Raw genomic sequence first — 13,760 nt, 5'->3', positions numbered from 1 at the left:
AACCCGCTGAGCTACCAAGGCGGCCCCGTGTACTTTTCTGATACAAAGTATTCACTTCCATGAAAACTTCTGGTTTCCTTTTTTCTTCTTTATGCTAAAACACACATTACATAAAATTGACCACCTTAACCATTTGAGTGCACAGTTCAATAGTGTTAAGTACACTTGTTAGTGTGCAAGGAAGCATTTTTAAAATAGTACCAAGGGGCACCTGGGTGGCTGAGTCGGTTAAGCATCCAATTTCAGCTCAGGTCATGATCTCACGGTTGGTGGGTTCGAGCCCCGCATCGGGCTGTCTGTTGTGAGCACAGAGCCCACTTCGGATCCTCGGTCCCCTAACCGCGCCCCCCCCACCCCTCCCCCCTCCCCGGTTCAATCACTCACTCAATCAATCAACTAAAAATTATAAAAATTATAAAATAGTTTCTAAATATACTCAAGAGGGCTTGGGGGAAAGTTCTGAGCAACATGTCAATGAACTGGGTTCCTTCTAATTGCAATGTTGGTCAGCTGCCTTAAAAGTGAGAAAAACACCAAAAAACACAACAGAAAAATACAAGGACATAGGAATCCCCGTCGCCAGGAACTCTGTCTAATCTAAGAATCAAAAACACAAACAAGACCGAGTGTAAAGAGTCCGTCTCTGTCCAAAAAAGGAGACAGAGAAGCTGGCTGGCTTCTCAGGGCTTTGCTGTTTCTGACTGTTACGATGCACCATATCTGCTTTGGTCACAGGCAAGAGGAAGCCTGGCTTCACCCGAGAACAGCATTTCCCAGAGTGTGCTCCCTGGAACCCTAATCCCTTGAAATATTAAGGGGTGGGAGTTGGGTGGGATTCAGGGAGATTGAGATACTCTTCGAAAGAAAACGACTCTGCGGTTAAATCCACTGGCAAAGTGCTCCCTCCCCCCACCCCCTGCCCCACCCACATCCCCACCCCCCACCTGTGTATGGAAAGGCAGGACAGTATCAGGACATCCAAGACTTTGTCAGGTCCTAAAACCCGAAAGCGATTTTACTCCTTTAGACCCAAGGCTCCCCAAAACATTTGGCCACAGACTTCTTTTCCCACCAAACACCGATGAAATCTCACAAATATGCCCTTGAGAAAATGTAGTGAGCCTAGCAAGTTAATAATATTAATATTAGTAATCAGAGCCGCTAAATCTTTATTGGGTACCAGCTATGGTCTCCTTTAATCCCCTCAGAAACACTACAGGGTGCACCATCAACTCTGGTTTACAGACGAGGATAGGGAGGCACAGAGAGGTTAAGTAACTTGCCCATCATGGCACAGCCAGCTATGGTGGAATCTGAATAAAGGTGTATTTTCAAGGTGATCTTTCCTGCTTTGTCTTCTTTGAAACAGGCAGAACATTTGAGGACAGGAAATACAGGCACACCCGAGAAACATCCTGGATCAGTGTAGAAGGCTCCGGATAATTTGGCTTAATCGTTATAAGGACGTGCCTCAGCATGCACCCAGAGCCTTGAGTTTTCAAAAATCTGGGATGGTGACAACCAGGTAAAAAAGTCCCAGGTGGGGCATTAGGGGAGGCACTGGGAGGAAGAAAATAAAAAGTAGCTTGCAAAATAACGGCAATGATCAGTTCCAGTCAGAGGACTCTCCTTGTGCTAAGTGGAAACAAAACCTGGTCTCCTTCCTGTTCCCTGCTGTGGTCCTTACTTCCAAGGAGGTTTTTCGTTTTTTGGGTTTTTTTTTAAGTTTATTTATTTATTTTGAGAGAAACAGAGAGCGAGAGAGAGACAAAGACAGAGAGCACAAGTGGCGGAAGGGCAGAGAGAGGGAGAGAAAGAGAGAATCCCAAGCAGGTTCCACACCACCAGTGCAGAGCCCGATGCGGGGCTCGAACTCACAGACCACGAGATCATGACCTGAGCGGAAGCCGGATGCTTAACCGACTCAGCCACCCAGGTGCCCCTCAAGTAGGGGTTTTCAATCTTGACACCATGGACGCTTGAAGGCCAGTCAGTCTTTGTTGGGGGAGGGGCTGTCTTAGGCATTCTAGGCTGTTTACAGCGTCCCTGTCCTGTACTTACTAGATGCCTGTAGCTCCTCCCCTTGTCAGTTTCTTTTTTTTTTTTTTAATGTTTATTAATTTTTGAGAGGGACAGAGACAAAGTGCGAGCGGGGGAAGGGCAGAGAGAGAGGAAGACACAGAATCCAAAGCAGGCTCCAGGCTCTGAGCTGTCAGCAACAGAGCCCGACGCGGGGCTCGAACCCACGAACCGTGAAATCATGACCTGAGCTGAAGTCGGACTCTTGAACCAACTGAGCCGCCTATGCGCCCCCGGCCTTGCCAGTTTTTTTTTTTTTTTTTATAATTTTTTTTCAACATTTATTTATTTTTGGGACAGAGAGAGACACAGCATGAACGGGGGAGGGGCAGAGAGAGAGGGAGACACAGATACGGAAACAGGCTCCAGGCTCTGAGCCATCAGCCCAGAGCCTGACGCGGGGCTCGAACTCCCGGACCGCGAGATCGTGACCTGGCTGAAGTCGGACGCCTAACTGACTGCGCCACCCAGGCGCCCCTGGCCCTGCCAGTTTTAACAACCCAAAGGCCTCTGGACATCGCCAGATGTCTCCTGGGGGGTGGGGCGACATCGTCCCCGGTGAGAACCACTGCTTTAGAAGAAAACCCAGGACTCTCTGTGGAAGACAGTTAAGGCTGAGGACAGTCACCACTTTGTCCACACCAACCTGGAAGGCCAACTGCTGGAGGTGACACGGGGGCAGTGAACACATCCCAAGATAAGACGCAGACGCCCAGAGGTCGGGGGCTGAAGGGGCACCTGCAGGGGTATTACAAAGGACAGATGGACACTAAGGACGCTTCAGGGATCGAGCGGTGCTCTCAAACTTTTTGATGAAAACAAAGGACTCTGTGGCTATGAGGTCAGCAACGTGTGACACGACACGGCTCAGTGTGTCCGCTGTGCACGCGTTCCTGATTTCCCCGCCAACACCACACAGCTTCATTCTTTCAGCACAAACAAGCCGTTCTTCAGCCTCTGTGAAACCACCCGGTTACAAGTCCCAGTTCCGCCACGAATTCGCGGGGTGCCTGTGGCCAAGTCACTCTCCCCCTCTGAGCCTTGCATGTTTCATCTGGGGGAAGAAAGTGGGCTGGCCTGACACTGACATTCTATGGGATCTGTGATTCCGTATCAAAGGGCTGGAATCAGACCACACAAGACCGTTCAGCTTGGTGTGTTTTAACATCAGCTTTATCTTCCCCAGAGGGACGCAGGGGTAAAAAGATCCTGCCCTTTCTGCTTCCGCACTAATAAAAAATGAATCAAATACCCCAGGGCCCGAATAGTATAGGATTTGCACATCATCACGCCTGGTCGACAGCTTCCCTGAAGACTTTATTGCCAAGCGGCCGGCTCAAGAGCTTGGACCACAGACACAAACCTAAGTGTCCACAGGGGTCGCAGAAGCAATTGGGCCGAGAGCCCTCTTACCCCGCCTAGAGATGGTGGTAGCTCCTTCATTCCAGCCAGGGTCACCTCATGAGTATGTGGACCCTGAACTTCCAGGCTTGCAGTCGACCCAGAAGTCTGACTTTAGGTGCGAAACAGCCGCCACTCAAGTTAAATCATCGCACAGTTTAAGCGCCGTGTAGACAAAATGAACGCCCTCTGAGCCCGGTCTAGGACACAGTCCACCAGCTGGAAGGACCTCCGCATCGGAGAAACTAGTTCAAGTCCTGGGGCAGGTGTGGAAGGAGCCGGGCGTGTAGAGGGAAACAGGAGAGGGTCCAGGATCCCTAGATGCATCAGTTCTCTCTGCCCCAAGCTGTCTGCATGAGACAATTGGATTCTAAATCTGTTATTGGTAATAGCCACTGTAATTACTGGGCCCCTTCTATTCAGGGGGTATCGGGCCAGGCCATTTATTAAATACCCCAGCTTGCTATGTGTCCTAAGTGTTCAGCAAGGTGAGCATAATTTATTATTCCTGTAAGATTACAGAGGTCCTGGAAAGTAAACTAAATTAAAAGCCTTCTCTTGCAAAAGCTGGAGTCGAGATTTAAACCCAGATTCACCTGACGCCCAATCTACTCTTAGCAGAAAAGCTCTTGCTTGCTTCAAGGCCTGGCCCCCTCCGCACTCCCCCCATCAATCATACCACCCTCCACCTCCCCAGGCTGTGATCCCAAGGAAGCCCTACTTCACCTTAACAGGAAAAAGGCGAGCAGTGGACCATTTCACTGTTGTTTTGAGACATCTCCCCTGACTTAAATACTGTGTTTAAAGTAACTCCGGGGCACCTGGGTGGCTCAGTCGGTTAAGGGTCTGACTTTGGCTCAGGTCATGATCTCACAGTTTATGAGTTCAAGCCCCACTTCGGGCTCTGTGCCGACAGCTTGGAGCCCAGAGCCTGATTTGGATTCTGTGTCTCCCCCTCTCTCTGCCCCTCCCCGGCTCATGCTGCCTCTCTCTCTCTGTGTCTCTCAAAAATAAATAAACATTAAGAAATAAAGTAACTCCAGAAGGAAGTTTTTTAGTTAGTAGAATGAAATTATTTTTCTCTCCTACCAAGAGAACTTGGTTAGCAAGAGACACAATATAGCTCCTATGAAGAACACTTTTGGGAAAGAGAGAACTGGTCATTTCCGGCCCTCAAAGCCCCAGGGTATTTTCTATCTTCCAGCCCTGGCATAACGTGCTTACAATTAATGTACAGTCTCGAATGTGACAGACATTTCTCAATATCTATCCATTTTAAATGCGCGTGCCCTTTGACTTGGCCATCACATTGCTGGGAATTGATCTTACAGATAAATTCATGTAATTAGACCAAAATAGATCTAGGATGTTCCCTGAAACACTCTAAGTGATGGGGAGCAGCTGGTATGTTTCCATAAGGGGTTATTTCAGTAAGAAGCTGTACTTTCCAATAATAGAGGATTATACAGCTGATTTTTAAACATGCCAAAACATGCCGATAGAGAAAGATGTTGAAGATCTACGATTAAGTGGGGAAAAAAATCCTAATGTCCGGAATGCCAGTTTTTTTTTGTCTGACAAAAAGGAAATTCGACGTAGCAAAGTTTTGGAAAGACACCCAAGAATACACTGACCGTGATTACACCTAGGGGGTAAGGAAGAATCGAGAGGGCAAGGAGGAAGGGGCTCAGGGAGACAGGCATTCTACGAGGAGACGGGGGACTGGCAATCGTGACCCCAGATCAGGACCCAGCGGTCTCAGACCGAGGCCCCTTTTGAGATTCTACGTCATCTGCTCCACGGTTCGCTTCACCAGGGGAAGGAAGGAACGGGTATAGTAATGGGGCAAGTTCAAGCCTGCATGAGTGAACAGTGGGCCCTTTCTTGGGGACTTTGATGAGGGCTGTTCCATCCAAACCCTTGAATCACTAATGCAGGTTCAAGATACAGGACTCCCCCGTGCAGGAGCAATGGACAGCACTAACTAGTTCCTCCCTCACCTGAGCCTTACAAAATTCCTGCAAATTCCCGCTTGGCCTTCTCCGAACTCAGCCTTTCCTCCAACGTGTGGCCATGGCTCAACTGTTTCAAGGTCAGGGGAGGAAGGCGGAGAGACCCCAGGGAGCCAAAGAGCCACCTGAAAAGCCAGATAGGTTCCCATTCCTAGGTGAGCCCTTCCAGGATGCCATGATGGCCCGAAATGAATCACAAATGGCCCAGTAGAACTGGAATTTGCCATGTGCCTGGCGTAGGGGAGCAAGTGTGGCCACATTCAAGTAGAAGGTTCTAACTACCACCTTCATGCCAAATAGGGATTGGGATTATGGAGGCAGGACACAAAAGGAAAATAAGGGACAAGTTTCTCCTTGACATAAAGGTCATACGATAGGCTTTCTGGTTCTGCTAAGTACCAGCTGTGCCACATGAAGCACAATCCTTAAGGTCTCTGGGCACGTACGTGGTAAATAATCGCCCACTGAAGTGAGGCAGAGGCCAGGCGATGCTACCCCCTTCGTGTGCATTATCCCACTTAATCCTCCCGACAGGGTAATCCCTTGGGCTCTAGAGTTACAAAGAGCTGGATCTGCAGGATCCAGTCTTCCTCCTGGGCCAGTCAAGCTATCCTGAGCAAGTTATTCAGACCACAGTAGTAAAAAGGGGCCAACAACAATATCTACTCCCAAGGGTTGTTGCGAAGATGGTAACATGATGCCAGTTAAGGGCTCAGCGTGTCAACTGGCCAAAGTGCTCACCAAACATGAGCTATTCTCCCCCACCCCACCCCCATTTTTCAGATGGGAAAATGGAGGTTTGTGAAGTCCGGTGTGGAGGATTTCCAAACTTGCTCATGACATTCTAGGATTCCAGCGGATTTAACAGCGGACTTGGTTTTCCGGAAAAATCTCAGACGGATCTGATTTGAGAATTACACGGAAATCCATTTCAATTTCCAACAGGGCGTCCGCCTGCTTGGCCCTGATGTGCTGAAGAAAGAAGAGACCCTTCTTCCTCCAAAATAAAACTGTCAAGAAAGGCCGTGTGAGTGCCCAGCGAGAAGGCACCCTTCTTCGAACCTGGAAGAGTGCCCTCACCAAGAACCGAGTCTGCCAGCTCCTTGATCCTGGACATCAACAGCCTCCAGAACGTTCCCCTGCAGGTCCCTAAGATCACAAGTTCTAATCTAACTGATTTATTCAGTAATGAGCACCAAATGCTGAATAGGAGACCCAGGTCCTTGGAGGTGAATCAATTCGGATGACGGTCGGTCAAGTCACGATTCTGACTGGCTGGTTTGGCCAAACCTTGGTGGGGCAGAGCTCCGGGAAGAGGGAACAGAGAGGAGACCATGTCAGAGGAAGACACGGAATTAGGAGACTGTGGGGGCCTGCCCCGAATGAAGAGTGTTAGAGAAATTCGTTACAGGATTGGACAGTAATCCTTATGGTCTTGTGGAGCCTTGGAGTTAGTTCACTGCCAGTGCAATATGGTCTGGCAAAGATAATCACCAGGTATTGTTTTCTACTCCTATCTTGGAAAGCAGTAGTTTAATAAACCCGAGTGGCTAAAAACCTTTTTTTAATTTAAAAAAAAATTCTAAATAAGAGAGGAGCAGGGAAAAATAATCCTCCTTTCCTCCCAAATGTCTTCTCCTCCGGGCTCCTCCACTTGTTCCCAAATGGGAAGGACAAGGGCCAAGAAATCCCCCAGAGTCACGACCAACAAAGCTGTGTTACGACGCTAATTTGCAAGCGAGCCGGGTATGGCCTCATGGAAAACACTACCATACATGGCCATGTTTGCCTCAATCTCAGCCCTCGGACAGAAAAGTAACGATAACAAATCCATAACAAATACCTTGTACGGAAGAACACGTCTATTTCAGATGCGAAAATAAAAAACCACGGTGTGTACCAGGCGAGCCCCAGAAGCTTCTTGGAGAAAGCTCGTCTAGTTCATGAGTTAGACTCTTGGGATGGCAGTCTACCCATCGGCCCCAGCTAGATTACCACACCACCAGGGGACAAACGGTGCGTTTTATTTTAAATTCCCAAAAGGTCAGCTTATGTTTTCTCCAGAGAGAAGATGATAAACCCTTGCTTTCCGGAAGCATTTGGTCCCCCCAGAAACTTGACTCCAAAAGACGTTTTGTTCATGGTAAAGACAAAAGGTGGTGGGTCAAGACCACATAGCGTTGGTATCAGACAGACCCAGGAATGGGTTCCACCACTTGCTAGCTGTGTGATGCTGGGCGAGTTACTTAACCTCCCTGAGCCTCAGCTGCCTTTTGACTAAACAGGCATCATGGTGCCTCCTTAAAAGGTCATTGCAGCATTTAAATGAGATAAATTAAATCAAACACCGTTACAGTGCCTGGTACATAAGTATCCCATCAGTGGTGGCTATCTCAATGGAAAAGCACCAAGGGAAGACTTCCTTCCACAGAAATTCAACCTCCTATTTTACACCTTGCCATCCAATGCCTTTCAGCCCAGCACCTTCCAGTTCCCTCTCTGTAAAAACAAAACAAACAAAACAGAAAAACCTCTCCATTGGTACCTTTAAGGAAACTAAACCAATCGGGAAGACGAAGCAAAACACAACTATGCAAATCGGTTTACTAACAATCCACCTGCCTTCCCTTGGCCAAACCCTGGCCACTTAACCATTTAATCTCTCAGTTCTTAACACTGTAACCAAACCCTCTCCTTGGGTTTCTAACTATTTTCTCTAACGTCTTGATCAGCATAGCTTTGAATGGCGCCCTTCCTCAGGCAGCAAAATCCCCACCAGCTCTCTGTGCAGGGGGAAACCTGAAACAGACATCAGCCAGACTTTTTCTCACTTTGGTCCACTTTGTGGGGACGTTCAGAGCAACAGGGGTGCCAGCTACTTACAGGAAATCCCAGGGCACTCTTACTTAACACACCTGCAGGCCATGGATGCAAATCGAAACTGTCCCATCTGTCTGGGTATTTGAAGCCCTTGGGGTCAACCTGGATAAGATTTTTTTTTTTTTTAAACTTTGGAATGGGGGAGGGGAGTCTGGAAGAAAACTGGGCTGTGATAAATCAACTGCATCATAACCAGCCCTCCCTCTCTAGCGTGATCAACAAACACATCCTCTAAACTGATGAAAAACGCACTCCCTTTTCTGGGAAGCATCTGCCCACGTGTTTTTCACTGATTTAGCACATTTTCAACAGAATTAAGCCAGGCTTCCAAATCTACTCAGAGCGTTACTTTGCCCGCCTCTGTGATTGGAAATGACTTTCTAGGGAAGTTCAGCTGTACTTTATCTGTGCCTAGAATAAAAGTTAGAAGCCAATGGAAGCTGCTCCTCTGAGATTTGAAGGGATCACATCTCCCAGATGTGTCTCATAAGAATCATCTGGGATTCCTCCTTTTTTTTAAGTACAGTTTTTCTGGAGATTCAAGTGTAACTGGAGGTGAGCACGGAATTTTTGTCTTTAACAAGTACCCCCAAGGTGGCACTTCTGGTTGGCCACCTGGGGAGATGGAGGTTTGGGGAAAACCTAGGTTGATGAAGCAGAGAAATGAAAACTGTGAATCCCCACCTCCTCACCAGAGTCCTTGACCGTATGACAAGGATGGCAACAGAAACACCTTGCTGCTCCCCAGCCCCTGTAGGATGACCCCTACCCAGCTGCCCACCCCCCAGTACCACCCTACTTACAGATCTCCAACTGGGGGGACAGCGGAGAAGAAACCGGGTGGAGAGCTCAGATCTGGCACACCTCCCAGGCAGGGGCGTCCAAATCTCCCGGCTCGCCCGGGAAGCCTGTCTTTATAGACCCGGAGCTGCCCCCGGTGGGAAAGAGGAGGCGGCCCGGGGGGGAGGAGGAGGGAGGGTCCCAGGCTGCTGGCTCCGCAGCGCCCCCTGCAGGGCCCGGGAAGCGCGGCGTTTTGTGCCGTTCCTGGCCTCACCTGCGGCGGCGCTGGGACAGGGGCGCACACTTGGCGGGGACCCAGGGGGCTGTGGCGCTCCCCGCAGAAGAGTTCGGGCCGGTGTCTCACACCGCCCCCCCCACCCCAACCCGGCTCTGGGACACTCACCGAGGCTCTGATTCCCAGAGCAAGGGGCCGAGCGATCAGCGTCTGGGAGCGGGGAGGGGAGATGCTTGAGAAGGTCTCCCTTCAGTCAGTGCACGACCCCGATTTTAACCTCTTCCTTCCCCTCGGAGGGGGCAAATGTGGGGGTCTGAATTGCCACCTCCCAGCCCCGTTCCCCCTTTTATTCGCCATCCAGTGCCTGGAAAGGGGGCCGGCCGCACTGCATGAAGGGTAGAGGAAGGGGATTTTTTGAACTTTGCAAAGTGCAAGGCAGGAGCCCCCGACGGCTGGGAATCGTTTGGGAAGGGGAAGTTTTTATTTTTCCCAACTTGCTATTCCACCTCCACCCACAAGAAAAAGTTGGGGGGGGGGACCCAACAACCTGCTGCAGGGACTTGAGGCCCGATGTGCCATTCGCTGACTGCCTGACCTCAGGCGAGTCACTTCCCTGCTCTGAGCCTCAGTCTCTGCAGCGGAAAAATGGGTGTGTGGGTGTGTGTGTCGGGGAGGGTATATTTATGTAACTTGCAAGGTGTGAGTCAGGATGCAAAGAGAAAGCGGGTGCGACCCTGCCCTTACAAGTTCCCAACTCTTCCTCCCCCGCCCAAGAAGTTCCTGCAAATGAAGAAGCTGCTTAAAACTTCACCCCTGCTCCCCTCTCTCGTAGGACCCCTCCCTCCCCTCCTCTGCCTGTGTCTGTCAATCTGTTCGTCTCTCTCCCATACTTCTGATGCAGTGACTCTCCGTCACTCTTTCTTCCTGCCTTGCGGTCACTCTGTATGTCTCTGTCTCTCACTTTCTCCTCTGTCTCCCTCTGCCTCTGGCCTGTGTCTCTCCCGACCTCTCCCGCGGTCTCTGGCTTTGTGTCTCTCCCGGACGTCTCCCACTGTCTCCCTCTATCTCTGGCCCTGTGTCTCTGGCTCCGGATCTCCGTCGCCGGCTCTCTCCCCGGCTCTCCGTCTTCTCCCGGGCTCCGTCGCCCGCACGCACACAGGCCATAAAAGGAAGCCGAGGCGGTGGGCTGGCCCCGCGCCAGGCCGGGGACCCGCGCGCCCCGCTCCCCGCCCCGCACGGGCCCCGGGTCCCCGGGCCGGTCCTCCCTCCGCGGGCGCGGCGGGGGGCGCTGGGCGGGCGACAACCCAAAAAGGGCAGGCGCGGGCGCCTTCCTGCAGGAATCCCCAGCGCCGCATACCAGCCCGGGGCTGCCCGCTCCCCCTGACTAAATATGGTGCGGAGCGGCCTCCCGGCGCGGCGGGCGCGGGGGAGGGCGCGCTGCCTCCGGCCGCTGCGACTGCGCCGCGCGGGCCCACGTGGGCCCCAGCTACTCCCAGCCACAGGGCTTGGGGAGGGGGTCGGAGGAGCTGGGAGGACCCCCGCCCGGCTCCCGGCTTCGCACGCACCCCACCTAGGTCCACAACCCCTCCCTGGGTAACCGGATCGGATGGGGGAGGGGGCTTGCCTGATCACCCCCATTTTGCAGGTGAGAAAACTGAGGTCCCAGAGCAGCGAAGAGATTTGTCCAGGCTCCCAATGGGACTGGAGCCCACCGTTGCCATGATTCGCTTCCACAAGGACTTTAAAGGGAAAGGGAGATGCCCAGGTGAATTGGCCTGCAGGCTAAAGACAGGTCTCCGAGGTTAGTGGCCGGTGCCCCCTTTGTAGCCGTTCCGCCAGGAGCCATTCCTTTAACTGCTCCGTGCCTCAGCGTCCCTATCTGTGAGATGGGAAGAGCAGCAGTTATGCCCTGGCTGTTGGTAAACAGTCGTTGAGATGATCCATGTGAAACGGACACATTGTGCAGCTTCCTGTTAGCTATTATTCCCAGCCAACTTGAAACCACAGGCCTTGGGTGCCTGATGGCGAGGGCCGGCCTGTCCCCCCTCCAGCCACCCGGCTCCCCAGAGTATCTCAGACCCTCTTGATCACTTCCTCAGGCCCTCCTGCTTTCTGAAGCCTGCTCTCTCTCTATTCTGAAGCCACAGGATAGTCCGTGAACTGAGCCTGTGTTTTCTCAAGGAGGAGCACAGAGCGACAGAATCTTTGCCTCAACTACCTTACTGGGTTGTTAAACAGGACAACATATGTGAAGGCCTTATATAAAGCATTCCATACCTTTCTGGTACGTTCTACCAGTGCTCAGGGACAGTCATTCATTAAATATGTGTCCAGTGCCAAAGCTCAGATGTTTGAATCTTCAAAAGTGCATTGTTACAGTAATTAAAGCAAATGCCTGTTTTATTTCTCATGGCTCAAAAAGCCAGTTATTTTAAGATCAAGGGGGAAAAATACTTTAAAAAAAAGTGTTACTCTGAGAGCTGTCCAGTAGGTTTCCTTGGCTTGTCTTTTCTTTGAGGTGCTGTGTAATGGGAGTTTCCATAAACTCATCAAACAAGATGGCAGAGGGGAAATTTCTCTCTCGGAGTCTTCCTTTTAGCAAAAAAGCTCAAAAATGTGATTGTCCCCCAGTTTTTAATGATATCAAAGATCGGGGTCAAGCATGGTTCACTCCTGCATGTGCCTCGCGACCTAATTATGTAGAAGGGTATCAGCGCTCAAGACCTCCAGCCCAAGATTTGCACAGGACCGTGCCTTCTTGTGAATGAAGGGATGTCATTCCTGGCCACAAGCCTGGCTCGATCGCTCTTGCAAGAAGGCACTTCTGTTTCAGTCATGACGGCTCCACACTTCTCCAAGACAAGACCCCACGGCAGAGTGACTTGCGACGCTCTTTCCTTCATCCATTTCCACCCATGGTGCCTTCGTACCTCCAGATTCTCTATCAGGAAGGCCCCTAAAATTCTCGAGGAGTTTTACAGTGCCTGCCCGAACGAGACACGCTCTTGACATACGATGCGGCAAATCATACTCCTTAGGACTTACCCAAACGAGTCGAAAGCTTACGTCCATACTGCAGCCTGCACTTGGTTTATAGCAACTTTGTTCGGAATTGCCAAAACTTGGAAGCGACCAAGATGCTCTTCAGCAGGTGAGTGGACAAACCGTGGGACACTGAGGTGATGCACTATTATTTGGTGCTAAAAAACAAACCAACTCTCAAGCCACGAAAACATGGAGGAGTCTTAGGTGCATATTCCTACGTGAAAGGAGCTGGTCTGTAAAGACCAAACACTGCAGGATGCCAGATCTGACATTCTGAGAAAGGCAACACTATGAAGACGGTAAAAGACCTGGGGCTGCCAGGGCCTGGGGGGAGGGAGGATGAATGGGCAGAACACAGGACGTTTAGGGCAGTGAAAATACTGTGCATGATACTATAATGGTGGATACAGGTCATGATATATTTGTTCAGACCCATAGAATGAACAGCACCTTAAATGAATCCTAATGTGAACTATGGACTTTGAGTGAGAATGTGGTCACTGCAGGTCCATCGATTGGAACAAACGTGCCACCCTGATGGGGGGGGGGTGCTGCTAAAAATGGGGGAGGCTGCGAGTGTGGGGATAGGTGGTGTATGGAAACTCTGTGCACGTTATATTCAAGAAATAAGGTCTATTTTTTTTTAGAGGTAGTTTTACCTTTTATTAAAAAAAAAAAAAATTAAGACCACACAATCCTTGCAGAACGGTTGTTACAAAAATCAAATACCCAAGTGGCTGGGGAGGATTGTCCTAAATGCCTTTAAAGGCATATTCTCACAAATGTTAATCCTTTGTGTACACTTGGCTTTAGGTTAAAGGAACACATCAAATTTTATATAATCATACAGGCATGCGAGTCATATACAAATGCATTCTTGCACATAATTATAAAGCTATTAGTTTACTCTATGCAAACATATACGCTAAGCTAAATTTATCATCTTCAAACGCCACCTCTGTTCCTGCTGTTTTTTAACTGCCCAAGTTTCAGATTTCCACTTTTCCTAAATCCCTCTTCAGTCCCAATTCCCATCCTATTTTTGTGTAAATCCAAGTCTTCCCCTAAAACTTCTCTGTATTTCTGGAAGAGAACTTCTCCTAACAACCCATGAAAACCACCAGCAGTGATGCAGATTTAGTTTTTTTTTAAAAAAAATTTTTTTTTTTCAACGTTTATTTATTTTTGGGACAGAGAGAGACAGAGCATGAACGGGGGAGGGGCAGAGAGAGAGGGAGACACAGAATCGGAAACAGGCTCCAGGCCCTGAGCCATCAGCCCAGAGCCTGATGCGGGGCTCGAACTCCCGGACCGCGAGATCGTGACCT

General features: G+C 50.1%; 1 protein-coding gene across 2 annotated transcripts in view; it reads right to left on the bottom strand.

Annotated features, from left to right (window-relative positions):
- MYH11 (myosin heavy chain 11) overlaps positions 1-9,318 on the bottom strand; it is a 125,626-nt gene extending 116,308 nt beyond the window's left edge. For both annotated transcript variants that reach the window (XM_086692996.1, XM_086692997.1), the window contains exon 1: positions 9,176-9,318. The gene's annotated coding sequence lies outside the window, so the exon portion shown is untranslated. The remainder of the gene's footprint in view (positions 1-9,175) is intronic.
- Positions 9,319-13,760: the final 4,442 nt, after the last annotated feature.

This window comes from Puma concolor, chromosome E3 (assembly GCF_028749965.1).
Source record: "Puma concolor isolate L17-30 chromosome E3, mPumCon1.1.hap2, whole genome shotgun sequence".
Classification (NCBI taxonomy): domain Eukaryota; kingdom Metazoa; phylum Chordata; class Mammalia; order Carnivora; family Felidae; genus Puma; species Puma concolor.
Note: the sequence above shows the minus strand (reverse complement) of the source record. Positions and strands in the feature narration are given on the sequence as shown.